This window comes from Chiloscyllium punctatum, chromosome 14 (assembly GCF_047496795.1).
Source record: "Chiloscyllium punctatum isolate Juve2018m chromosome 14, sChiPun1.3, whole genome shotgun sequence".
Lineage (NCBI taxonomy): Eukaryota > Metazoa > Chordata > Chondrichthyes > Orectolobiformes > Hemiscylliidae > Chiloscyllium > Chiloscyllium punctatum.
The window spans coordinates 62474971-62502889 of record NC_092752.1 but is presented as its reverse complement, the minus strand read 5'-3'; positions in this window follow the sequence as shown (position 1 = coordinate 62502889).

Here is a 27919-nt window from a genome sequence, read left to right as displayed (position 1 = left end):
TATGAATTCTGTTAGTGACTCATGATCAAAGACACCCCGCTCATTTTCGCCAAGGGCTCTTCCGATACTCTAATCTTCTAATAAAGACAAAATTAAGAAGGAAAGTATGTTTTGCAAAACAAACCTTAGCTCGCGAACAGCTCTGTTTCAATCATAGCCACACCAACATCAACATTAATATTGCTAATGGCGATGGTTGGAGATGTTGGGAAGGTGACGTCCTTGAGGTATTATTAATCCAGGAACCCATGTGCTGATCCCCACCCCAGAATCGAATCCCACGACGGCAAGTGGTAAATCTTGAATCCAATAAAATCAAATGAATCTATGAAACCATTGTCAATTGCCACAAAATCCTACCTAGCACTCTAATATCCTTCAGGGAATGAAATTTACCACCTTCAGCTGTTCGGGCTTACATGTGACTCCAGCAATGTATTTGACTCTCGATTGCCCTTTGAAATGGATACGCCAGCCACTCATCTATAACATTTACTACAAAGTCTCAAAGAAATGAAACCACACGAACCTAAGCACTGACTATTTACAGCCACGGACTGCAGTGGGTCAGAAAGGCAGCTCATCAACACCTTCTCATTGATAATGAGGAAAGGGAATTAAATACTGGCCCAGCATCCCACGATTGAATAAGGGGAGATAACGAATACACTCAGGGAAGAGAGACAAAGGGACATAACTCACTTTAAACAGTGACTTTGGTGTATACCCGACATGGCATGATTTTCAGTAATTTCAGAATGGAAGAAAAATAAATAAGATTAATCTCATTTTTATTTTCTTTCCAGCTGATCATCAACAATTCCTTTGTTTGCTTCTTGTTCTCTCTCCCTGTCTTTATCTACTCAAGTCATTCCTTCTCCCCTTTACCACAGATGCTCTTTTAACTCTCTCTTTCTCTAACTATTCAACTCGCTCCTTCTCCCCTTCATAACAGACATCCCTGTCACCAACATCAATCACAATATTTTTAAGCTGTGTTCAGTTATGATGGATGGACAGTGGACTCGAAATGTCAATTCTATTTTTCCCCCGACCCAAGGGTGCCAAGTCTGCTCAGTTTCTGCAGCAGTTTCTCGATTTATTTTTGCTTCTGATCTCTTGCAGCATTCTTTGTTTTGTTTAAATTTCAATATTGTTATGAGATGGCATGTCTGCATCGCTGGTAAGGTCAGCATTTGTTGACCTCTCTAAATGTTCGTTACTGTGAGGTCATTACTTCAGGCAGTAAACAGCCAAGCTCATTGCTGTGGGGCTGACATCAGTCTTCAGCCAGACCAGGTAATAATGCTTGATTTATTTACCAAAGAGCCTCAATGAAATAGATAAACTTATTGAAAAAAAGCTGTTGCTGTTATTGTTGATATTAGTTCTTATTTCCAAATCCTGTCATTTGAATTTAAGTTCTGACATAATCTGAGGTAGGATTTGAAACAGTGTCTTAAGTGTAGTAATCTGGGCCTCTGAATTACATGTCCAGCGGCATTCCTTCTCTGACACACTGTCCCTCTCATGAATTTACTTTAGAGACAAGAACAAGGTTCTGATGGCCATATTTGTAACAGACAGAGTGCATAGAAGAGAACACGATGCATAAAGTCTGCATTGCACCAAGGCATAGATAATTATTTATTTGGAACCCGCACTGACGTCAAATTGGGGACTGGGAATATTACGGATCTGGTAGTGGGTATGTTTAGTGATTGGGATAATGCCGAGAAATAAATCAATTCAAGGCAAAAGGTAATTTGTGATGGTGTACAGTCTAGTTCTCAGAGGTTTGTGCGAACTGGGGTGTTGGGTGGTTCAGACGTTTATGGTAATGAGTGAAATTTATATTTGAAACTGAAGACAATAGTTTCCGTCTTTGTCAAATAAAGGTAACAGAAGTAGTGATGAATTTCAGCATGGTTTATGGGATTAATAAATAGATAGAGATGGAAAGACTTACCAGGAACACCAATAATTGCGAGCATGGGATAGTAACCCGCCTGGATAATCATCAGTACGGCTTCGATCCGATCATGTAGTGGTGACCAATACCACGAAAGAAAGAAAAGACCCGAGGATAAACTCCTGTCCATTGTTGCAGTATTCCAGTCGAATATTCTCAGATTCTGATCTATTACTGGAACATTCTAAACTATTCTCAGATGTTTATTTATCCACTTCCCCTCTCTGCAGCTGTGGATCGCTGTTAGTGTTAGAGGTGATGCATCTGCTGCTACTATGGGATAAAGTGCTGTAATAAGCCCCTTAAAAATAGAAGAGGGTAACCATCCAGTGACACAATTGGAATCCATGGAGACTGTCATCAATTACAGTCACTGAACAAACAGATCAGTTAACTCCTGTCAGTGTGGTACCTTCAGATCACAATAATAACTGGACTCGGTTGAATGCTGGCATCACTGGCTATTGGTCACATCTCCCATCACCAATTGCTCGAGTGAAGTTAGTTGTGAGGGAGAATGATGAATGTTTTCTTATCACAGGCTAACTGTTTCTGCTACGTTGTCCATTTGCAATGCTGTAACTGCCTGAACCTCCTACCACCACCCCCAAACACATAATCTATATATTGTTAGCGTGCTCCCCTTCACTCGAACAAGCAGCAACCAGTAGATTTTCATGGGGCATATTTGCCCTGACCATGCACAGGAAGTGTCGATTTGCCTGGGCATTTCTCTAATTGTTCGAATAAGGCAATTTTGTATCTTCAACACACAATGTGCTTCAGTATTTTTTTGTATAAATTCACAAACACCTTAATACACTTTTATGGCTTCAAAACAGTGAAACTTACATTTATGGAATTCAGTCCAAAGCGAAAGGTGGTATGTTGTCACAAAGCTGGTCCCTTTACAAGGTTATGTTGTTCGTGATTTTTCTTACAGAGGTTCTAAATGACCAATATGTCTGAATTCTTAAAGGTTTATTGCCGTCCTTTTGTTTATACATAACAATAATGCTGCAGGCAGACAACTTTCAAGTCTTTAAAAAGAAACGTGTATTATCAAGAGGACGTGGCCACCTCTGCAGTTGGTCAGATAGGTTCAGTCTGGGGTAGGTTGAGTCAGTGTCAATGTTGAAATTGGATTTTCTCCCCTCCTTCTGCACTTCTTAACTCATAACCTGTTTAGCAGAAGCCTTTTAATCAGAATGTTTCAGGAATCGAAGGAGGGAACCTGGTCAAACCTATTTTGAATTTGAAAGGATCAAGCAAAGTAATTTTGATAGATGGATAAGAGCTTAAAAATCAAGAAAATCTACGATGCTCGTTGAGAGACAATTAATTTGGAGGGGTTCAAAAATGCTTGCCTGATATATTGCAAACTCATTTGGAAGAGCAGAAAGGTAAAACAGCTGAAGTGGTTGATGATTATGAATTGATCCATACAACACAGTGTGGCTTCCAGAATCAATGTCAGTCCATGAGGGATAGAAATGAGGCCAAAGAGAAATCCTCACGTGGAAAGGGAAAGGTAGATCACAGTGAAGATCATAAGAACAACTTACCACAGGCAAAAAGGAAACCCATGAAGAGGACAAAGAAGTTAGAAAAGCTCCGGTGTTTTCTTTGCAATAACTTAGGTCAGATGAAATTACTCTGGTGGTCCGGGGGAAAAAAGTGCAGATGTAGGAAAACAGAATAAGCCTGGGAGTTTTGTTGGAGCGGTAACAGAAAGCACAGTGGAAGCTATAAAGCTGCAACAGAATGTGCAAGCTTATTGGAGGTTGAAGTCTTTCTATCTCTGTAAGCAGCTCAGAAAAAGCCGTTTAGACTCGACAAGGCTCCGTCACCAACAAGCCATCGCCTCTCTATTTCCTTTGCCTTATTCAGTGTCTGCAACTCTCCCTGTATCTTTCAGAAACCTGCTTTCAGCACTGCAGATATGCCTACCTCCCCAGATAACCTGTTCCATCTCCTACAGCTCGCTCAATCACTGTAACCCCCTCTTCCCCGTCTAATCCTCCTCTTTTTCACTATCTTCCAGGCACAGCGGTGATCCTGTGAGGGGGCAGTGCAGAATGGGATATTATAAATCTCAGCTCAGGCTTGAGGAATACAATTACTTGGGAGTCACAAAGGCAGAGAACCTGAGAGAGAGCAGCACAGAGTGAGAGAATATAAATCAGCAGCGAGGATCGAGGCCGACTGGGACTTGGAGTTGGAGAAGCAACAGAGCAGGAGCCTCGAACCAGCACTGAGTCACAGAGGGAGTGACCATGTGAGGGACCAACTTGGAGCAGGAGCATGAGGCTCACTCACATCTGGGAGTTTAAGGCACTAAAGTGGGAGGATATAAATCAGCATTGAGGATCGAGGCCTAATTGTGCCTGGGAGTCACAGAGACGGTGACCCTGTGAGGGAGCAGAGTGGATGGGAGCTGGAGGATTACACATACCTGGGAGTCACAGAGACGGTGACCCTTTGAGGGAGCAGAGTGGAGTGGCAGCTGGAAGATTACGCATATCTTGTAGTCACAGAGGCTGTGACCCCGTGAAGGAGTAGAGTGGAGTTGGAGGATTATATGTAGCTGGGAGTCACAGAGACACGCCTTTCTGCTGCTGTGACCCCCTGAATTGATTTTGAAAGTCACACAATCGTCTTCACAGAAGAAAATGTAAGTTCATTCACTGTTAATAAACCGTTACTTTCTGTAAATTGCTGCAAAGTGACATTTTCTTTCTTGGAAGTAGGGCTGAAGGCTGATATGTCAGTAATAAGTGAAAGTCTGAATCAGTATAACAAAGAATCGCAGTCAACTACAGGCCGATAAGCGAAGGAATGTTGAACGTGTGCCTCTGATATTAACTTTATACAACGTAATTCATTGAGTAAGATTAAACACGTTTCAGCTTATGTTGTGGTAGTGCAGGTTGGTCAAATGGAAAATGTTTTCTGTTACATTGGGAAGTCATAGCCACTGCTGATGTTCGAGATGAACACCGGGTCATGCAGTTAATGCCTGGAGATTCTGTGAGACATCTATGATGAGAGTTAGGTGGACAACACATTCATGGATGGGATCACACTGCTGTCATAACGGCCTGTAAAAAGGAAGGGAATGGGTGATCAGTCAAGAGCTACAGCCAGGGAATGCAGGATTACCCTGGAGGGGAGGGGAGGTGAGACTCCCTCCCAATTCAGTTTCCCAGTTTGGAAGGTGATGAAGGTGCTGTCTGCTCAGGGGTGGACAGTCAGACCCATGTCTGTGGTACCACAAGCAGCCTGAATGTACAGGAAGGGAGGGAGAAGGAAGAAGGAGCAATAGTCACAGGGGAGACAGGAAATTGAAGAAGGTGTCAGTGTTTCTGTGACTGTCAATGCAATTCCAGGATAGTGGGGTCAAGAATCTCACTGTGTCCATCGAGTCTGCTCCACCATTCAATTTTGACTGATCGGTTTTTCAAGCCCATTTTCCTTCTTCCCCCCTTTGATCCCCGGGCAATCAAGAACTTTTCTATCTTTGTTTTAAATCTACTCAATGACCTTGCATCCACAGCCCTCAGTGACAATGATTTCCACAGATACCCCACTCTCTGGCTGAAGACGTTTCCCCTTATCTCCGGTATAAAAGGTTTTCCCTTTACTCGAAGGCTGTGCCCTTGGTTCCTCATCTCTCCTGTCAATGGAAACATCTTCCCATCGTCCACTCTGTCCAAGCCACTCAGTTTCTGTAAGTTTCAATCAGATCTCCCCTTGTCCTTCTAAACTCCATCATGTATAGTCCCAGATCCCTCAAACATTCCTCATCTGCTAAGCCTTTCATTCCTGGGAGTTTTCTTGTGAGCTTCCTCTAGACTGCTTCAGGTCAAATGCATCTTTCCTGATATTTGGAGCCCAAAGTATCACATATTCAGAAATGATATAAAGGAAAGAAAAGGACGAAGTGTAGAAGTATTGGTTCCAGATAGGGTTAGAGAGAGTAAGTGGATGTCTCCAAGTTCAGAATGAATTTGGCTGGAGCTATAGAACAAAAGTAAAAAGTTACGCTGTGAGGGACCGTCTTTTGGCCAGCAACTAGTGAAATGGGTACAGAGATAGCAACGTGATCGTGTTGAGAAACCTGCATTATCCAAATACAGACTGGGATACTGACCGTGTCTGGGCAGTGACGGATTGCATGTAGGCGAGCTTAATGCACGAGTATGTGCCCACTCCAAGGGGCCATGTACTGTTGAACCTTGGAAAAGAGATGGGGAGAGTGGATCCAGTATCAGGCGGGAACATTTTCTGGCACGATGATCATTGTATTGTAACACTCAGGATGATGGTCGAGAATGTTGTGCATTGACTGAGTTTGAGAAAAATCAATTGACTGACAGCTGCCTTCAGTGGAGCAAGAATGAATCTGGGAAGGAATGACCGTAACACCAAGTTAGTCAGAAAAAGAAATATTGAACAATGGGCTCCCTTCAATGACATGGGTCCGTTCGAGGAATAGTTCTCACACAGGAATGGCAGGGTAAACAAACCCAACGCTCCCTCGATGATAATGGAGCAAAAGTTTAAGGTGAAGAAGAACAATTGAATAGCTGTCAGATAGAGAACAGAATTGTGAACCAGGAGAAATGCTGAAGGTTTAGGGTAGAGATGGTAGAGCAGAGAAATTTATGAGGAAACGAAGAGCCAACATAAAGTTGTCACACGTGTAAGGGAGCATGCGGAAAGGTGGAGTAAAGCTGATTCAACACTTGAAAATGATTTGTACTGAGAAGAAGGGAAATGGCTGAGTGTGAGTTGAATACTTCATCTCTGTCTTTACCAAAGTGACCGAACTCACCCAGGTCATGGTGACAGAGGAGTAAACTGTCATTAGAAACGTACAAAGTTGATGAGAAATATCTTGGTGGCACAGGTAACAAACATGTTTCTCTGTTTTTCCCTCGTTATGTGTGACATTAAAACATACGTTCATCCATTCATTCACGGAATAAAAGGGACTGTATCAATTTGGAAACAAAATTGACTGATTGATAGGAAATCGAGAGGAATGGTCACTAGATTTTTAATTCAGGCTGGAGATAGATTTTCAGTAAAGTTCCACAGGATTCAGTTTGGGGGACCTCATTCATTTTGATATTTATGAACGATGTACATGTGGTGTGGAGGGACCCATTCAAAGTTTACAGTTGACACAGCACTTTAAAAAATGTAAACTGTGAGGAAAACGTTGTCGAACTCTAAACTTACATTGCCAACTTCTTAGAAACAGTAGAGAGGTGATTGATGAAGTTTGGCACATTGAAACATGAGAAAATGCAAATTTCTATCAAGAACATTAAAAGACAATATAAATTAGGCAGGAAAACAGAAGCACATGATGTGCAAAGACCATTGAGGTTTGTAGGACATTAAACATTGGCAAAGCATATAGTGTTCCTGTCTTTATAAATACTGACAGTTCAAGAGTAAAGAGGTGATGTTGAACTTGCATCAAACACATTCGACTTCAACTGTGTCCCATGATCGGAAGGATATAAACACATTGGAAAGGAGAAAGAACTGATCTAAAAGAATATTTCCAGGAATGAGTAAGATCAGTTATGAAGTCAGACTGTTGGAACTGTTCTCAATGAAGTGACAGTGGCTAAGAGGAGATCGGATGAAGTTTTTCAAACTCATAGGCAGACTGAATAGATTAGATTGGATAAAACTACCCACTCACCAAACGAGAGGATACAGATTTCAGGTTATCTACAATGGGAGAACTATGATAGAAGTAAGAACCTTTTAACTTGGCGAGTACTTGGGATACACTTGAATGTGTTGTAAACGGATGTTCAATGGAATTTTTCAAGAGGGGATTAGACAATAGACAATAGACAATAGACAATAGATGCAGGAGTAGGCCATTCTGCCCTTCGAGCCTGCACCGCCATTCAATATGATCATGGCTGATCATTCCTAATTCCTGTTCCAGCCTTATCTCCATACCCCTTGACTCCACTATCTTTAAGAGCTCTATCCAATTCTTTCTTAAATGAATCCAGAGACTGGGCCTCCACTGCCCTCTGGGGCAGAGCATTCCACACAGCCACCACTCTCTGGGTGAAGTAGTTTCTCCTCATCTCTGTCCTAAATGGTCTACCCCGTATTTTTAAGTTGTGTCCTCTGGTTCGGCATTCCCCCATCAACGGAAATATGTTCCCTCCTGCCAGAGTGTCCAGTCCTTTCATAATCCTATACGTTTCAATCAGATCCCCTCTCAGTCTTCTAAACTCAAGGGTATACAAGCCCAGTCGCTTCAGTCTTTCCCTGCCATTCCAGGAATTGACCTCGTGAACCTACGCTGCACTCCCTCAATAGCCAGAATGTCTTTCCTCAAATTTGGAGACCAGAACTGTACACAGTACTCCAGGTGTGGTCTCACCAGGGCCCTGTACAGCTGCAGAAGCACCTCTTTGCTTCTATACTCAATCCCTCGTGTTATGAAGGCCAGCATGCTATTAGCCTTCTTCACGACCTGCTGTACCTGCATGCTTGCCTTCATTGACTGGTGGACAAGAACAGCCAGATCTCTCTGAACAGCCCCTTTACCTAATTTGATACCATTGAGGTAGTAATCTGCCTTCCTGTTCTTGCCACCAAAGTGGATAACCAGACATTTATCCACATTAAACTGCATCTGCCATGCATCTGCCCACTCACCTAACTTGTCCAGGTCACCCTGTAATCCCCTAACATCCTCATCACATTTCACCCTACCACCTAGCTTTGTATCATCAGCAAATTTGCTAATGTTATTGCTGATACCATCTTCTATATCATTTACATATATTGTAAAAAGCTGCGGTCCCAGCACGGAGCCCTGCGGTACCCCACTGGTCACTGCCTGCCATTCCGAAATGGAGCCGTTAATCACTACCCTTTGTTTCCTATTAGCCAACTAATTCTCTATCCAATCTAGTACTTTGCCCCCAGATTATTGCACTAAATGCAATGTGTAATTGTTGTGGTTCTGTTTGCCGAGCTGGGAATTTGTGTTGCAGACATTTCGTCCCCTGGCTAGGTGACATCCTTAGTACGTTCGAGCCTCCTGTGAAGAGCTTCTGTGATCTTTCCTCCGGCATTTGTAGTGGTTTGTCTCTGCCGCTTCCGGTTGTCAGTTCCAGCTGTCCGCTGCAGTGGCCGGTCTCTTGGGTCCAGGTCGATGTGTTTGTTGATAGAATGTGTGGATGAGTGCCATGCCTCTAGGAATTCCCTGGCTGTTCTTTGTATGGCGTGTCCTATGATAGTAGTGTTGTCCCAGTGGAACTCATGTTGCTTGTCATCCGCGTGTGTGGCAGAACACTGAACAGAGAATTCACCATAAAGGTGTACAGGAAAGCCACACACACAGACCAAGTCCTGAACGACGAAAGCAACCACCCCAACACACGCAAAATAAGTTGCATCAAGACACGGTTGAAAAGAGCCACAACACACTGCAGTACACCAGAACTGCAAAAGGAGGATGATAAATACCTCTACAATGTATTCGCCAAAAACGGATACCCATGCAATTTCATCAACAGATGCCTAAGGGAAAGACAACAGAATGAGGACATGCCACAACCCAAAGGACTAGCCACGTTACCATACATCAAGAACATTTCTGAACTGACAGCCAGACTACTACGACCACTAGGACTCATAACAGCACACAAACGAACAGCCACTCTCAGACAACGACTCACCAGAACGACGGACCCGATACCCAACATGAGCAAACCCAATGTCGTGTACAAAATCCTATGCAAGGACTGCACAAAACACTACATAGAACAAACAGGAAGACAGCTAACGATCCGCATCCATGAACACCAACTAGCCACGAAACTACACGACCAGCTATCCTTAGTAGCCACCCAAGCTGATGACAATCAACATGAGTTTGACTGGGACAACACATTATTATAGGAGAAGCCAAACAGAGAACCGCCAGGGAATTCCTAGAGGCATGGCACTCATCCACAGATTCTATCAACAAACACATCGACCTGGACCCAATATACCGACCACTGCAGCGGACAGCTGGAACTGACAACTGGAAGTGGCAGAGACAAACCACTATTAATGTCAGAGGACACATCACAGAAGCGCTTCACAGGAGGCTCCCAAGCACTGAGGATGTCACCTAGACAGGGGACGAAACGTCTGCAACACAAATTCTCAGCTCGGCGAACAGAACCACAGCAGCGAGCACCCAAGCTACAAATCTTCTCACAAACCTTTATAAATGTGTAATGGTACGGGAGAAAGCAAAAGATCACTCCTCTGTAATCAACTCAGATGAAGAGCTGGTGCAAACATCATCGTTCAAATGACACCCTTCTTGCCTTAAGATTTCTGTGGGGATTGGTGCGATGTCTCAAGAGTTGTCCAACTCTAATAATACTGTGTCTCCATAACCTCATTGATCCTGTGCGAGCCATTCTTACCTCTGAAACATCCATCAGTCAAAACACCCCTCCTTATCTCTGTAACTCATACAGGCCATTTTATAAACCTTCTTCCTCTGCAATCTCCTCTAAATACTGCCTCTTTATGTAATAATTCTCAAGGCCTTACAGCTTTGTCTGTTAGTACTCTGATACATAGAAAGCTCCCAATCTTTACAATCTTCTCCAGCAGACACAATCATCAGTCTATTAATGTCACTAACTCCTTCCCGCCCTGATAGATCTCATGATCTCCATAACCTCCTCCATCCATTACACTGTTCATTATTCAGTGCACCTTGCTCCGTCCCTTACAAATCTGCCCATCTCTTAAACTTCCTCAAGTCCCTACAATTTTCCCTGTTGTCTAACGCGCACCAATGTGTGATCTTCTGTGTAAAGTCCTCATGTCCCTACAGCTCTGCCGATTCTGTAACCACCTTCTGTCCCGACACAGCTCCTCATCTCTGCAGCCTCCACATTCTAAATCCCACCCTATCAGTGGAAACATCTCCAGCTCTCCTTATTTCTGTAATCGCCACCAGATCAAAAGAACCCTCTACGTATGTCGAATCTTCATTAGCCCCTACAAATCTCACTGTCTCTGAAATTCCTCTCACTACTGCAATACTCTCAATGAAATCTTTCAAGAAAAGTCACATGTTTTTGAGGAGAACCTCGTCTTATTAACCTCCTGCAGTGCCAGTACAAAGTTTTCTTTTGTCTTCTGCAAGCTCTCTATCTCAAACCCTTCACCTATAACGTCCTTATTATCTCTAATCTCATTCACAAACTTGATCAGCCTGTATGTCTGTGACCTTCTCCAGGAGGAGGAATGGCTTTACGGGAGTAGGGGTAGATTTTGTGTTTGGAGATTGTCATAAAAGTATGACTGTTTGTAGAAAGTAGAGGATTTACAGAGATGGGAAGGGTGACAGAACATGAGGGATGTCACAGAGACTGATATCTGTAGGTTTAGAGAAAATAATCTTTAGTTTGCATGTTTGACTATAGTTTGAAGAGGAACATGCTCTTAAACTGCAAATGTATGGACGTATTATTGAATTTGGTATCTGCCTGTTCTAACTGTGGGACTCCATACAGGAATAGGTGCGAGCAGCTGATCCCACAAAGGCTGGGCAGAGTCTGTAATCTTCCAAATCATATTTGAGAGATCAGTTCTAGGATAGGTGAGAGCAGTTGACAATATGCAGGCAAGGCAGGAAGTGTGGGATTTACCTGGTCTGATTGTGGGACTCATTTTCCAGATTAGATGTGAGTCGCTATAAATACCTAATGTGCTGGGCTTGTTCAGTTCTGAATGTACTTACCTATTCTGTGTCCATATCTGCATGTGATTCCGAACTGTCATTGTTAAAACATAAGTGATTGCTGAAAGACAGCAATTCCCAGGTGGGATTACTTGACCAGGGTCAACTCAACAGAGCATCAGATAAGATTAAGTTCTCACTTCCTGAAATATTACAATTCAAAAGCATTTAATGAAAACTAAACTTGTTTCATCTGGTATGAATTCAGTCTGCATCATTGACCCAAATCTATACGGTCGGACAGATCAGTTCACCTGTCACAGTGTGGGCTCTATCTGTAGGCCTTGTGTGCCTTAACCACTTCTCACAATGCCACTCAGCCCTCCCACCATCTCCCACATCCGTTGTATTCTTTCTCTGACACAGACAGACACGGAAATCATTTTCATCAGGTTTTGTGGAGAGTTTCTCTTTGCAAGTTTACAGTAGACAAAATATTGATCTGGCTGCTTCAGCTAACTTTTCACTTCAACCAAAACCTAAAACTATCTTTGTTATTGTAATCTCCTTCAACCCCTAGAACAATCCATATCTCTGTAATATCCCACTGTCTTCGCACGCCTTCCTATCGCTGTAAATTTTTACCGAATTTACATTCATCATGGTTTCTGGTACTTGCTGTCATCCCTAAATTCCTTCCTGTGTTTTCAACAAGGCCAATGAAACAGTAGAACAAATAGAATGAAACCAGACAGATATGACTGCAGTGTGACCAAGACTGAGAACCGAATAATCAAAGGCTTTCAGCTTTTATACAAGAAGGAGAAAAACGCCACGACAGTGAAGTAGCATTGTATATAAAGGCTGGAATCAGTATTTTTGTGATGCTAATAAATTTACACACAACTCCTCTCTGTCGTCTCCCCAATCTCTTTGTATTGATTCTCTAGATATTGTGTAAATATCAGAAATTTCTACAACACAGATTCCTCTCGAAATTGTCTGCACAAACTAAAAAGAAGGTGCAACTCAGCTTCATCCTTTCCACACAAAAAAAAATCATTGTCAGACTTCAGCTTCAGACCAAGGCACATTTTTAAAATTTTCCGGTGTTTCTCCTTCGACTCCGCTTCCATTCATGACTCCCAGATCCCTTCCTTACTCCGGGTGAAATAACAAATTTCCTCACCACTTTTCTAATATTTCAACCAATTTAATTAAATAGTTTCTGCTGGTAACTGAGGTCTCCAATAAGAACAAGACAGTCTCTCCCTCTCTATCCAGGCCCTTGACAACACGTGCAGGCTAATCGAATCTCCTCTCAGTATCCTCCACTTCAACCTTTCCTCATAACTGCATTATCAGTTTCCCAGGATAACAAATCTCTTCTGTACCACCTCCAAGAGTGAAACATGCTCGAAACATCATTTCTCTGGCTCTCTGATGCTACCTGACCTGCTGTGCTTTTCTCACACCACACTCTTTGACTCTAATTTCCAGCATCTGCAATCTTCATATTCTTCCTGTACACTCTCCATTCTAATTCCATCCTTCAATGTGATATAGTGACCAGAACCACATGCAGCACACAGGCTGTGATTGATCTGGTTATTTATACAGTTATTGTATAAGCTTCCTGCTCTTACATTCTGCACTTGAACTGAGAGAGGAAATGGTGCTATTTGCTGCCTTATCTAAATTATTGACGATGCCGGCTATCTTCAGGGTAAAAGCAAATTACTGCGGATGCTGGAATCTGAAGCCAAAAGAGAAAATGCTGGAAAATCTCACAGGTATGGCAGCATCTATAAGGAGAGAGAATAGCTGACATTTCGAGTTTAACTGACCCTTTGTCAAAGCTTAAAAAAAGGAGAAATAGGGAGGTATTTATACTAGGATCTGTCCACACTAACAGTACGTTCATTTATTGTGTATTTTTTCCATTGATTGCTGTCCCTAAATGACTTGACTTGCACTTCTCCAGGTTGCTTGGTACATTCAACTGGAGCTAAAAGCATCCATTTTTAAGCAGACTGCTATTTGTTCGCTCATCAAATCAAGTAATTCACATCAACTGAACGAGTCTCTGCATGAAAACCAAATAGCTAGATTAATTACATACAGCTTTTCCTGCAGCAATTCAGGCTGACAGTCCTGGATTCCTTTGGGACTTTCGAAGGGTCCATTCTTCCTGCCTCGCAGAATTCCGATCTGTAAGTATTCAGTCAGCCCCTTGCTTCATACTAAACTAAGCTACAATATCAGCAGGTCTCTGACACTTTGCCTCTATTCAGTGAGGAACCGAAAAAGATGAACATTGAGCAAACATGGCCGGGACTTTTCTATCTAGCTTCTTTTAATGATGTGAATCTACTTTATAGGCCCTGACTCTCTTTAAGTATATAACTTACAATAGTTTGCCGACAAAATCTGCAACAAGACAAGGGCCTGAAACTTTTGACTTGGCCAATTTCATTTCTGTCATTTTCATGGAAGGTTTGTCTCCACAAGTCTCAGTGAATGTTCTCATGATAACATCCTCAATCTGGCTCATTAACTACCTGCCCTGCCTCAATGTCCCTTCTTTCATCTGATACGAGCCCAATGATTATTTTCCGCTTTGTTCTATGTGCCCACTGCCCACATATCCCAGATTGCACCGGATTCCCTGCTACAGATGCCAATTTTAAATAAGTCATTGCGCTCTTGGATTGGCAATCTGAAATTGCTCTGGACATGATGGCGGCGTTTGGGAAAGGTGTAAACTGAGGGCCCCACTTTGTGGCTGAGCCCCTGAGGTTCTGGTGGATGGCATGGTGCAGGGCAGGGACATTATCTTCCTCCAGGATAAATAGACAAAGTCTTTTCCCTGGGGTGGGGACGTATAGAACTAGAGGGCATAGGTTTAGGGTGAGAGGGGATAGATATAAAAAAGACCTCAGGGGCAACGTTTTCACGCAGAGGGGTGTGTGTGTACGGAATGAGCTTCCAGAAGAAGTGGTGGAGGCTGATATAATTGCAACATCAAAGAAGCATTTGGATGGGTATATGAATAGGAAGGGTTTGGAGGGATATGAGCTGGGTACTGGCAGCTGGGACTGGATTAAATTGGGATATCTGGTAGGCATGGATGGGTTGGACCGAGGCATCTGTTTCCATGATGAACATCTCTATGACTCTTTAACTGGCAGGGGAAGCCATGACACCAGACCTGCTAGCTTGTCTGTGATCGACCCGTGGGCCAGTGAAATGCCAGCCTTCTGGGTGAATGGCAAACAGTGTAGGAAGGACGTCTGTGACCAGGGTAAGTGCCAACATCTGCACTTTGTGACCTTGCCCTCTCTCTCTCTCTCTCTCTCTCGCTGTTACTGCACCCACCTCCAATCAAGACTAATGTTCTCCGACTCTCACTGAATGCAACACCTTCTCTCGGTTTCTCTCTAACCTCTTCTCTGTCCCGCTTGCCAGCTCTGCCTGGTGTCTGTGCTGCCCACTCACTCACTCAGGACACCTCCCCACCTTTCCCTCAGCTGTCCCAGCACTAACAGCTATACCAACCAGTTCCATCTCCCTAATACCTCTTGATAATTCTTTCATTCCAGGAGGAACTATCCCACAATAGAGCAGAAAGAGAGGTATGAGATAGCCCAACATTCAACTCCTCACCCCCTCACAGAGGAAGGATCCTGACCCGAACAACCACGAGAGGCCGACTGACCGTGTTCAAGCTCCCGGACTGGAATCTGAGACTCTCCTTGACTCAGTGTGCTGGGCACCGTGACTGACTGTGGACAATGATATTAAGCGTTCTGGGTTTGTGTCTGCGCTAAACCTCAAGGCAATACAGCAGGCGGGTGAGCCTGGTAGCTCTAGCTGGGGGGAAACACTGTTGAGGGCAGGTTAAGAAAAGGCAATAATTCTGTGAGCATTCAAGTTCGCTCAAAGTGAGTGTGTTTAGAAACAGAATGAGAAGTCCAGATGGCCAATCTATGATCTGGGTGAGTATCCCGGAGCACAGTGTCATTGCAGCAGCATTGACTGTGTCCAAACACGGAGTGAGCAACCAGAGGGACAGTCCATGAGCTGGGTGTGTGTCCCTGAGCAGTGTCCTTGCAGCAGCATTGCAATGAGAGTTGTCAGTGCACCCTGAGCTGCAGCATTGAAGTAAAGAAGCCTATTGTTAGTGGGTCAGAGATGTGCTGGGATGGCATGGGAGGCTGGCATGTGTCAGATGCCAGCATTGGTGGTTGTGGAGTACATGCAGTTTCTGTTCATGCAGTGTTCCCGAGAAGCTGGTGTCCGGGATAGGAGTCTGCAGGAGCGAGCAGCGAGATGGAATCACCAGGTACCAGGTCTGACTTTCATGTCAATTTCTCCATATTGAGTTTCCCAACAGTGGGGGAGGATATGAAGCTGCAATTTGGGGGGAGGGGCGTGTTGAGGTGGTCGGTGGGATCCACAATAATGTGGCTGTTGATCATCAGTAATCATTCAGTGAGTATCCCGCCACTCCCGCGCTCAAATCTTGACTTAAAGAACAGTCCAGAACAGGAACAGGCCCTTCAGCCCAGCAAGCCCGCACTGACACATGATGTCTTTCCAAAGTTAAAGCAAAAGTATTTGCTCCAATCTGTTTGATTTCATTCTATTCCTTACTTACTCATACTTGTGCCAAGATCCCTCTGAAACCTTGCTACATTGGCTTCTTCCCCTCTATCAGTGCATTCCAGGCACTTCCACATTCTGTCTGGAACAGTAGAAAAACCCTTACCTATCACATCCCCTGAATTTTCTCCCTTTTACCTGAAACCTACAGTCCTGAGTAATTGATATTTCAACTCTGAGAGGAAAAAAAGCGCCTCTAACTGACCTTCTATCTATGCCTCTGATAATTTTGTAGATATCTATCAGGTAACCCCATAGCCAATGATTCCCACGTGCCAACAAACCACGTATGTTCAATTTCTCCTACTGGCGAATACGCTCCAAACCAGACAACATGCTGGTAAAACTTTTCCATCCACTCTCCAACACTTCAACATTGTGTGACAACCAAGAGTGGACACAATATTCTAAATGTACCTCGAAATAACTTTCACTACAGCTACAATATGACCTGCTAATTTTCATACTGCACGCTCCGATGCATGTTTGCAAGTTTGCCATCAGTCTTCTTGATCACCCTGTCCACCCGAGTTATGACTTTCAGGAACTGTGGAGCTGTACAGCAAGATCACTGCGGATGTTGATGCAATCAGTAGTTTTTCCATCCACTTTATACTTCTATCCTTTATTAGACCTTCCAAAAGGCATCATGTCACAATTGTACAAATAAAGTTATATCTGTGTTTTCTCTGTCGAAGTCTGCAGCTGACCTATATCTTGCTGTTTCTCTGGCAATCATCCTCACAATCTGCAACTCCACCAATCTATATACAGATCTACAGTCACAAAAACACTGTCCCACCATTACTCTGTCTTGTATGACCAGGCAGTTCTCCATACTAAATGACTGCAGATCCCACATCACTGTACAGTGGGAGGTATGTCGGGTCATAATCGTTACTGTACTGTGGGAGGTATATCGAGCCGTGATGGTTTCTGAACAGAGGAAGCGATGTCAGGCTGTGATGGTGACTGTACAGTGGGAGGTATGTCGGGCCGTGGTGGTTACTGTACAGTGGGAGGCCTGTTCGACCGTGATGGTTACTGTACAGTGCGAGGTATTTGGGGCCGTGGTGGTTACTGTACAGTGGGAGGTATGTCGGGTCATGACGGTTACTGTAGATTTGGAGGTATGTCGGACCATGACGGTTAGTGTACAGTGGGAGAAATGTAAGACCGTGATAGTTAGTGTACCGTGGAAGTATGTCTGGGCGTGTTGGTTACTGGGCAATGGGAGGTATGTCGGGTCGTGATGGTTACTGTACAGTGGGAGGTATGTCGACCCGTGACGGTTACTGTACAGTGGGAGGTATTTGGGGCCGTGATGGTTACTCTACAGTGTCAGGTATGTCGAGTCGTGACGGTTACTGTACAGTGGGAGGTATGTCGGACAGTGACGGTTACTGTACAGTGGGAGGTATGTCAGTCCATGACGGTAACTGCACAGTGGGAGGTAAGTCGGTCCGTGATGTTTACTGTACTGTGGGAGGCATGTCTGCCCCTGTAGGTTACTGTGCAATGAGAGGTTTGTCGGGCCTTGATGGTTACTGTACAGTGGGAGGTATATCGGGCTGTGATGGTTACTGTACAATAGCAGGTATGTCGGGCCGTGATGGTTACTGTACAATGGGAGGTATGTCGAGCCGTGATGGTTATTGTACAGTGGGAGGTATGTTGCGCAGTAATGTTTACAGTACAGTGGAAGGTATGTTGGGCCGTGATTGTTACTGTACAATGGGAGGTATATCGGGCCGTGATGGTTACTGTATAATGGGAGGTATGTCCGACTGTGATGGTTACTGTACAGTACGATTTATGTCGGCAAATGATGATTACTGTACAGTGGAAGGTATGTCGGGCCGTGATGGTTACTGTACAGTGGGGGTTATGTCGGGCTGTGATGGTGACTGCACAGTGGAAGGTATGTCGGACCGTGATGGTTACTGTACAGTGGGAGGTATGTTGGAACGTGATGGTGAGTGTAAAGTCGGAGGTATGTCTGACTGTGTTGGATACAGTGCAATGGGAGATATGTCGGGCCGTGATGATTACTGTATAATGGGAGGTATGTCCGACTGTGATGGTTACTGTACAGTACGATTTATGTCGGCAAATGATGATTACTGTACAGTGGAAGGTATGTCTTGCCGTGTTGGTTACTGTGCAATGGGAGGTATGTTTGCCGTGATGGTTACTGTACAATAGCAGGTATGTCGGGCCGTGATGGTTACTGTACAATGGGAGGTATGTCGAGCCGTGATGGTTATTGTACAGTGGGAGGTATGTTGCGCAGTAATGTTTACAGTACAGTGGAAGGTATGTTGGGCCGTGATTGTTACTGTACAATGGGAGGTATATCGGGCCGTGATGGTTACTGTATAATGGGAGGTATGTCCGACTGTGATGGTTACTGTACAGTACGATGTATGTCGGCAAATGATGATTACTGTACAGTGGAAGGTATGTCGGGCCGTGATGGTTACTGTACAGTGGGGGTTATGTCGGGCTGTGATGGTGACTGCACAGTGGAAGGTATGTCGGACCGTGATGGTTACTGTACAGTGGGAGGTATGTTGGAACGTGATGGTGAGTGTAAAGTCGGAGGTATGTCTGACTGTGTTGGATACAGTGCAATGGGAGATATGTCGGGCCGTGATGATTACTGTATAATGGGAGGTATGTCCGACTGTGATGGTTACTGTACAGTACGATTTATGTCGGCAAATGATGATATCTGTACAGTGGAAGGTATGTCTTGCCGTGTTGGTTACTGTGCAATGGGAGGTATGTTTGCCGTGATGGTTACTGTACCATTGGAGGTACGTCGGGTTGCGATGGTTACTGCATAATGGTAGGTATGTCGGGCTGTGACGGTTACTGTGCAGTGGGAGGTATTTGGGACTGTGATGGTTACTGTACAGTGGGATGTATGTTGGACCGTGATGGTTAGTGAACAGTGAGAGGTATGTCAGGCCGTGACGGTTACTGCGCAGTGGGAGGTTTGTCTAGCTGAATAGTTTACTGTGCAATGGGACGTACGTCGTGACATGATGGTTACTATACAGTGGGGGTATGTCAGGTCGTCATGGTGACTGTACAGTGAGAGGTATGTCGGGCCGTGACGGATACTGTATGGTAGGAGGTATGTCGGGCCGTGATGTTTACTGTACAGTGGGGTGTATGTCAGGTTGTGATGGTGACTGTACAGTGGGAGGTATGTCGAGCTGTGAAAGTTGCTGTAAATTGGGGTATGTCGGGCCGTGATGGTTACTGTACAGTTTGAGGTATGTTGGGTAGTGATGGTTACTGTACAATGGTAGGTATGTCGGTCTGTGATGGTTCCTGCACAATGGAAGATATGTCGGGCCGTGATGGTTACTGTACAGTGGGAGGTATGTCGGGGTGTGATGGTGACTGTACAGTGGGAGGTATTTGAGGGCCGTGTTGGTGACTGTACAGTGGGAGGTATGTCGGGCTGTGACGATTAATGTACAGTGGGTGGTACTTGGGGCCATGATGGTTACTGTACAGTGGGAGCTATGTCGGACCGGGTTAGTTACTGTAGAATGGGATGTATATCGTGGCGTGATTGTTACTGTACAGGGGGAGGTATATTGGGCCGTGATGGTTACTGTACAATGGGGGGTATGTCGGGCCGTGATGGTTACTGTACAGTGGAAGGTATGTCGGACCGTGATGGTTACTGTACAGTGGAAGGTTATTCGGACCGTGTTGGTTACTGTAGAATGGGAGGTATGTCGAGCCGTGATGGTTACTGCACAGTGGGAGGTATGTCGGGCCGTGATTGTTACTGTACAGGGGGAGGTATATTGGGCCGTGATGGTTACTGTACAATGGGAGTTATGTCGGGCCGTGATGGCTACTGTACAATGGGGGGTATGTCGGGCCGTGATGGTTACTGTACAGTGGAAGGTATGTCGGACAGAGATGGTTACTGTACAGTGGGAGGTATGTCGGGCAATGAGTGTTACTGTACAGTGGGAGGTATGTCGGAACGTGATGGTTAGTGTACAGTCGGAGGTATGTCTGACTGTGTTGGATACAGTGCAATGGGAGATATGTCGGGTCGTGATGGTTATTGTGCAATGGGTGGTATGTCAGGCCGTGATGGTTACTGTACCATTGGAGTTACGTCGGGACGTTTTGGTTACTGCATAATGGGAGGTATGTCGGGCCATGATGGTTACTATACAGTGGGAGATATGTCGGGCTGTGACGGTTACTGTGCAGTGGGAGGTATTTCGGACCGTGATGGTTACTGTGCAGTGGGAGGTAGTTGGGACCGTGATGGTTACTATACAGTCGGATGTATGTCGGAACGTGATGCTTACTGTACAGTGGGAGGTATGTCGGGCCGTAATGGTTACTGCACATTGGGAGGTATGTCGTGCTGTGATGGTTACTGTAAAGTGGGAGACATGTCTGGCCGTGACGGTTACTGTACAATGGGAGGTATGTCAGGCCGTGATTGTTACTGTAAAGTGGGAGGTATGTCGGACCGTGATGGTTACTGTACAATGGGAGGTACGTCGGGCTGTAATCATTACTGTACAGGGATAGGTGTGTCGGGCTGAGATGGTTACTGTAGATTGTGAGGCGTGTTCCACGGTGATGGTTACTGTACAGTGCGAGGTATGTCGGGCCATGACGGTTACTGTACAGTGGGAGTGATGTCCGGATGATGGTTACTGTACAGTGGGTGGTATGTAGAGCCGTGATGGTTACTGTACAATGGGGGGTATGTCGGCCTGTGATGGTTGCTGTACAGTGGGAAGTATGTTGGACCGTGATGGTTACTGTACAGTGGGAGGTATGTCAAGCCGTGATGGTTACTGTACAGTAGTGGGTATGTCGAGCTGTGAAAGTTACTGTACAGTGAGAGGTGTGTCAGGCCGTGATGATTACTGTTAAGTGGGAGGTATGTCGGTCCGTGAATGTTGCTGTACAGTGGGAGGTATTGGAGGGCCGTGAATTTTACTGTACAATGGGAGGTATGTCGGGCCGTGATGGTTACTATACAGTGGGAGGTATGTCTTGCCACGTTGGTTACTGTGCAATGGGATGTATGTCGGGCTGTAACGGTTAATGTACAGTGGGCGGTATGTCGGACAGTGATGGTAACTGTACATCGGGAGGTATGTAGCGCAATGAGTGTTACGGTACAGTGGGAGGTATGTCAGAACGTGATGGTTAGTGTACAGTCGGAGGTATGTCTGACTGTGTTGGTTACTGTACAATGGGAGGCATGTCGGATCGTGACGGTTACAGTAGAATGGGAGGTATGTCGGGCCGTGATGATTACTGTACAGTTGGAGGTATATCGGGCCGTGACGGTTACTGTAGAATGGGAGGTATATTGGGCCGTGATGGTTACTGTACAATGGGAGGTATGTCCGACCGTGATGGTTACTGTACAGTGGGAGTTATGTCGGCAAATGTTGCTTACTGTACAGTGGGAGGTATGTCGCGCTGTAACGGATAATGCACAGTGGGCGGTACTTGGGGCCGTGATGGTTACTGTACAGAGGAAGGTATGGCGGGCTGTGATGGTAACTGTACAGCGGGAGGTATGTAGGGCAATGAGTGTTCGGGTACAGTGGGAGGTATGTCAGAACGTGATGGTTAGTGTACAGTCGGAGGTATGTCTGACTGTGTTGGTTACTGTACAATGGGAGGTATGTCGGGCCGTGACGTTTACTGTGCAATGGGAGGTATATCGGGCCGTGATGGTTACTGTACAATGGGAGCTATGTCCGACCGTGATGGTTACTGTACAGTGGGAGTTATGTCGGCAAATGTTGGTTACTGTACAGTAGGAGGTATGTCGGGCCGTGATGGTTAATGTACAGTGGTAGGTATGTTGGACCGTGATGGTTACTGTACAGTGTGAGGTATGTCGGGCAATGAGTGTTACTGAACAGTGGCAGGTATGTCGGATCGTGATGGCTACTGTACAATGGGAGATATGTCGTGTCGTGATGTCTACTGTACACTCGAGGGCATGTCAGGTTGTGATGGTGACTGTACAGTGGGAGGTATGTCGAGCTTTGAACGTTACTGTAAATTGGGATGTATGTCGGGCCGTGATGGTTACTGTACAGTTTGAGGTATGTTGGGTAGTGATGGTTACTGTACAATGGTAGGTATGTCAGGCCGAGAGGGTGACTGTACAGTGGGAGGCATGTTTGGCCGTGATGGGTACTGTACAGTGGGATGAATTTTGGGTTCTGATGGTTACTGTACAGTGGGATGAATGTCGGGCCGTGATCATTACTGTACAGGGATAGGTGTGTCGGGCCGAGATGGTTACTGTAGATTGCGAGGCGTGTTCAATGGTGATGGTTACTGTACAGTGGAAGGTATTTGGGGCCGTGATGGTTACTGTACACTGCGGGGCATGTCGGCTCGTGGCAGTTACTGTACAGTGGGAGGTATGTCGTGGTGTGACGGTTACTGTACAATGGGAGGTATGTCGGCCTGTGATGGTTGCTATACAGTGGGAGGTATGTCGTGGTGTGACGGTTACTGTACAGTGGGAGGTATGTCGGCCTGTGATGGTTGCTATACAGTGGGAGGTATGTCGGGCTGTGATGGTTACTGTACAGTGGTGGGTATGTTGGACCGTGATGGTTATTGTATAGTGGGAGGTATGTCTGGCTGTGTTGGTTACTGTGCAATGGGAGGTATGTCGGGCCATGATGGTTATTGTACAATGGGAGGTATGTCAGTCTGTGACAGTTAATGTACAGTGGGCGGTACTTGGGGCCATGATGGTTACTTTACAGTGGAAGGTATGTCTGGTTGTGATGGTTACTGTACAGTGGGATGTATGTCAGACCGTGACGGTTACTGCAAAGTGGGAGGTATGTCAGTGAGTGATGGTTACTGTACAGTGGGAGGTATGTGGGGGTGTGATGGTTACTGTAAAGTGGGAGACATGTCTGGCCGTGACGGTTACTGTACAATGGGAGGTATGTCAGGCCGTGATGGTTACTGTAAAGTGGGAGGTATGTCGGACCGTGATGGTTACTGTACAATGGGAGGTACGTCGGGCTGTAATCATTACTGTACAGGGATAGGTGTGTCGGGCTGAGATGGTTACTGTAGATTGTGAAGCGTGTTCCACGGTGATGGTTACTGTACAGTGCGAGGTATGTCGGGCCATGACGGTTACTGTACAGTGGGAGTGATGTCCGGATGATGGTTACTGTACAATGGGGGGTATGTCGGCCTATGATGGTTGCTGTACAGTGGGAGGTATGTTGGACCATGATGGTTACTGTACAGTGGGAGGTATGTCAAGCCGTGATGGTTACTATACAGTGGTGGGTATGTCGAGCTGTGAAAGTTACTGTACAGTGAGAGGTGTGTCAGGCCGTGATGGTGAGTGCATAGTGGGAGGTATGTTGCGCCGTGATGATTACTGTTAAGTGGGAGGTATGTCGGCCCGTGCATGTTGCTGTACAGTGGGAGGTATGTCTTGCCGCGTTGGTTACTGTGCAATGGGATGTATGTCGGTCCGTAACGGTTAATGTACAGTGGGCGGTATGTCGGACAGTGATGGTAACTGTACAGCGGGAGGTGTGTAGCGCAATGAGTGTTACGGTACAGTGGGAGGTATGTCAGAACGTGATGGTTAGTGTACAGTCGGAGGTATGTCTGACTGTGTTGGTTACTGTACAATGGGAGGTATGTCGGATCGTGATGGCGTCTGTACAATGGGAGGTATATCGGGCCGTGATGGTTACTGTACAGTGGGAGGTATGTCGTGGTGTGACGATTACTGTACAATGGGAGGAATGTCGGGCTGTGATGGTTACTGTACAGTGGTCAGTATGTTGGACCGTGATGGTTATTGTATAGTGGGAGGTATGTCTGGCTGTGTTGGTTACTGTGCAATGGGAGGTATGTCGGGCCGTGATGGTTATTGTACAATGGGAGGTATGTCGGTCTGTGACAGTTAATGTACAGTGGGCGGTACTTGGGGCCATGATGGTTACTTTACAGTGGAAGGTATGTCTGGTTGTGATGGTTACTGTACAGTGGGATGTATGTCAGACCGTGACGGTTACTGCAAAGTGGGAGGTATGTCGGGCCGTGACTGTTACTCTACAGTGGGAGGTATGTCGGGCCGTGATTGTTACTGTACAGGGGGAGATATATTGGGCCGTGATGGTTACTGTACAATGGGAGGTATGTTTTGCAGTGATGTTTACTGTACAGTGGGAGGTATGTTTTGCAGTGATGTTTACTGTACAGTGGGAGGTATGTCAGTCCATGATGATTACTGTACAGTGGGAGGTATGTCAGGCCGTGATTGTTACTGTACAATGGGAGGTATATCGGGCCGTGACGGTTACTGTACAACAGAAGGTATGTCCGACCGTGATGGTTACTCTACAGTGGGAGTTATGTCGGCAAATGATGGTTATGGTACTGTGGGAGGTATGTCGGGCCATGATGGTTACTGTACCATTGTAGGTACTTCGGGATGTGATGGTTACTGCATAATGGGAGGTCTGTCGGGCCGTGATGGTTACTGTACAGTGGGAGGTTTGTTTCACCATGATGGTAACTGTACAGTAGGAGGTATGTCAGGCCGTGATGGTTACTGTACAGTGGGAGATATGTCGGGCTGTGACGGTTACTGTGCAGTGGGAGGTATTTGGGACCGTGATGGTTACTGTGCAGTGGGAGGTAGTTGGGACCGTGATGGTTACTACACAGTCGGATGTATGTCGGACCGTGATGGTTCCTGTCCAGTGGGAGGTATGTCGGACCGTGACGGTTCGTGAACAGTGGGAGGTATGTCAGGCCGTGAAGTTGACTGTACATGGGGAGGTATGTCAGGCCGTTACAGTTACTGCATAGTGGGAGGTATGTCTAGCTGTATAGTTTACTGTGCAATGGGACATACGACGTGACGTGGTGGTTAATGTACAGTGGAATGAATGTCGGGCCGTGATGGTTACTGTACAGTTGTAGGTGTGTCGGGCCGTGATGGTTACTGTACATTGGAAGAAGTGTTCGACCATGTTAGCGACTGTGCAGTGGGAGGTATTTGGGGCCGTGATGGTTACTGTACCGTGGGATGTATTTTGGTGTCTGGTGGTTACTGCATAGTGGGAGGTATGTCGGGCCATGATGGTTACTGTACAGTGGGAGGTATGTCGGGCCATGATGGGTACTGTACAGTGGGATGTATGTCGGGCCATGATGATGACTGTACAATGGGATGAATGTCGGGCTGAGATCATTACTGTACAGCGATAGGTGTGTCGGGCCGAGATGGTAACTATAGATTGCGAGTCGTGTTCGACTGTGATGGTTACTGAACAGTGGGAGGTATGTCGTGGTGTGACCGTTACTGTACAGTGGGAGGTATGTCGGGCTGTGACGGTTACTGTACAGTGGGAGTTATGTCGGGCAGTGATGTTTACTGTACAGTGGGGGGTATGTCCGGTTGTGATGGTGACAGTACAGTGAGAGGTATGTCTGGCCGGGACGGTTACTGTACAGTGGGAGGTATGTCGGGCCGTGATGTTTACTGTACAGTGGGATGTATGTCAGGTTGTGATGGTGACTGTACAGTGGGAGCTATGTGGAGCTATGAAAGTTACTGTAAATTGGGAGGTATGTCGGGCCGTGATGGTTCCTGTAGAGTATGAGGTATGTTGGGTGGAGATGGTTACTGTACAGTGGTAGGTATGTCAGGCCATGATGGTGACTGTACAGTGGGAGGTATGTCAGGCCGTGACGGTTACTGTACAGTGGGAAGTATGTCGGGCCGCGATGATTACTGTACAGTGGGATGAATGTCGGTCCGTGATCATTACTGTACAGGGATAGGTGTGTCGGGCCGAGATGGTTACTGTAGATTGCGAGGTGTATGCGACGGTGCTGGTTACTGTACAGTAGGAGGTATTTGGGGCCGTGATGGTTACTGTCCAGTGCGAGGTATGTCGGGCCCTGACGGTTACTGTACAGTTGGAGTGATGTCGGCGCATGATGTTTACTGTACAGTGGGTGATATGTCGGGCCGTGATGGTTACTGTAAAGTGGGAGGTATGTCGTGGTGTGACGGTTTCTCCACAATGGGAGTTATGACGGCCTGTGATGGTGACTGTACAGTGGGAAGTATGTCGGGCTGTGATGGTGACTGTACAGTGGGAGGTATGTCGGACCGTGATGGTTACTGTGCAGTGGGAGTTATGTCAGGCCGTGACGGTTACTGTACAGTGGGAAGTATGTCGGAACGTGATGGTTAGTGTACAGTCGGAGGTATGTCTAGCTGTGTTGGTTACTGTGCAATGGGAGTTATGTCGGGTTGTGATGGTTACTGTACAGTGGGAGGTATGTGGGATCGTGATGGTGACTGTACAGTTGGAGGTTTGTCGGGCCGTGTTGGTTACTGTGCAATGGGAGGTATGTCTGGCCGTGATGGACACTGTACAATGGGAGGTACGTCGGGTTGTGATGGTTAGTGTACAGTTGGAGTGATGTCGGGACATGATGTTTACTGTACAGTGGGGGGTATGTCAGGTTGTGATGGTGTCTGTACAGTGAGAGGAATGTCGAGCTGTGAACCTTACTGTAAATTGGGAGGTATGTCAGGCCGTGATGGTTACAGTACAGTTTGAGGTATGTTGGGTAGTGATGGTTACTGTACAATGGTAGGTATGTCAGGCCGAGAGGGTGACTGTACAGTGGGAGGTATGTTTGGCCGTGATGGTTACTGTACAGTGGCATGTATTTTGGGTTCTGATGGTTACTGTACAGTGGGATAAATGTCGGGTCGTGATCATTACTGTACAGCGATAAGTGTGTCGGGCTGAGATGGTTACTGTAGATTGCGAGGCGTGTTCGACGGTGATGGTTACTGTACAGTGGAAGGTATTTGTGGCCGTGATGGTTACTGCACAATGCGGGGTATGTCGGCTCGTGGCGGTTACTGTACAGTGGGAGTTATGTCGTGGTGTGACGGTTACTGTACAATGGGAGGTATGTCGGCCTGTGATGGTTGCTGTACAGTGGGAGGTATGTCGGGCTGTGATGGTTACTGTACAGTGGTGGGTATGTTGGACCGTGATGGTTATTGTATAGTGGGAGGTCTGTCTGACTGCGTTGGTTACTGTGCAATGGGAGGTATGTCGGGCCGTGATGGTTACTGTACAATGGGAGATATGTCGATCCGTGATCTTTACTGTGCAGTGGGAGGTATGGCTTGCCGTGTTCGTTACTGTGCAGTGGGAGGTATGTCGGGCCGTGATGGTTACTGTACAGTGGGAGGTATGTCGGGCTGAGACTGTTCCTGTACAATGGGAGCTATGTCAGGCCGTGATGGTTGCTGTGGAATGGGAGGTATGTCAGGCCGTGATGGTGACTGTACAGTGGGAAGTATGTCGGAATGTGATGGTTAGTGTACTCTGGGAGTTATGTCGGGACATGATGGTTACTGTTCAGTGGGAGGGATGACGGACGGTGATGGTTACTGTAGGTGGGAGGTATGTCGG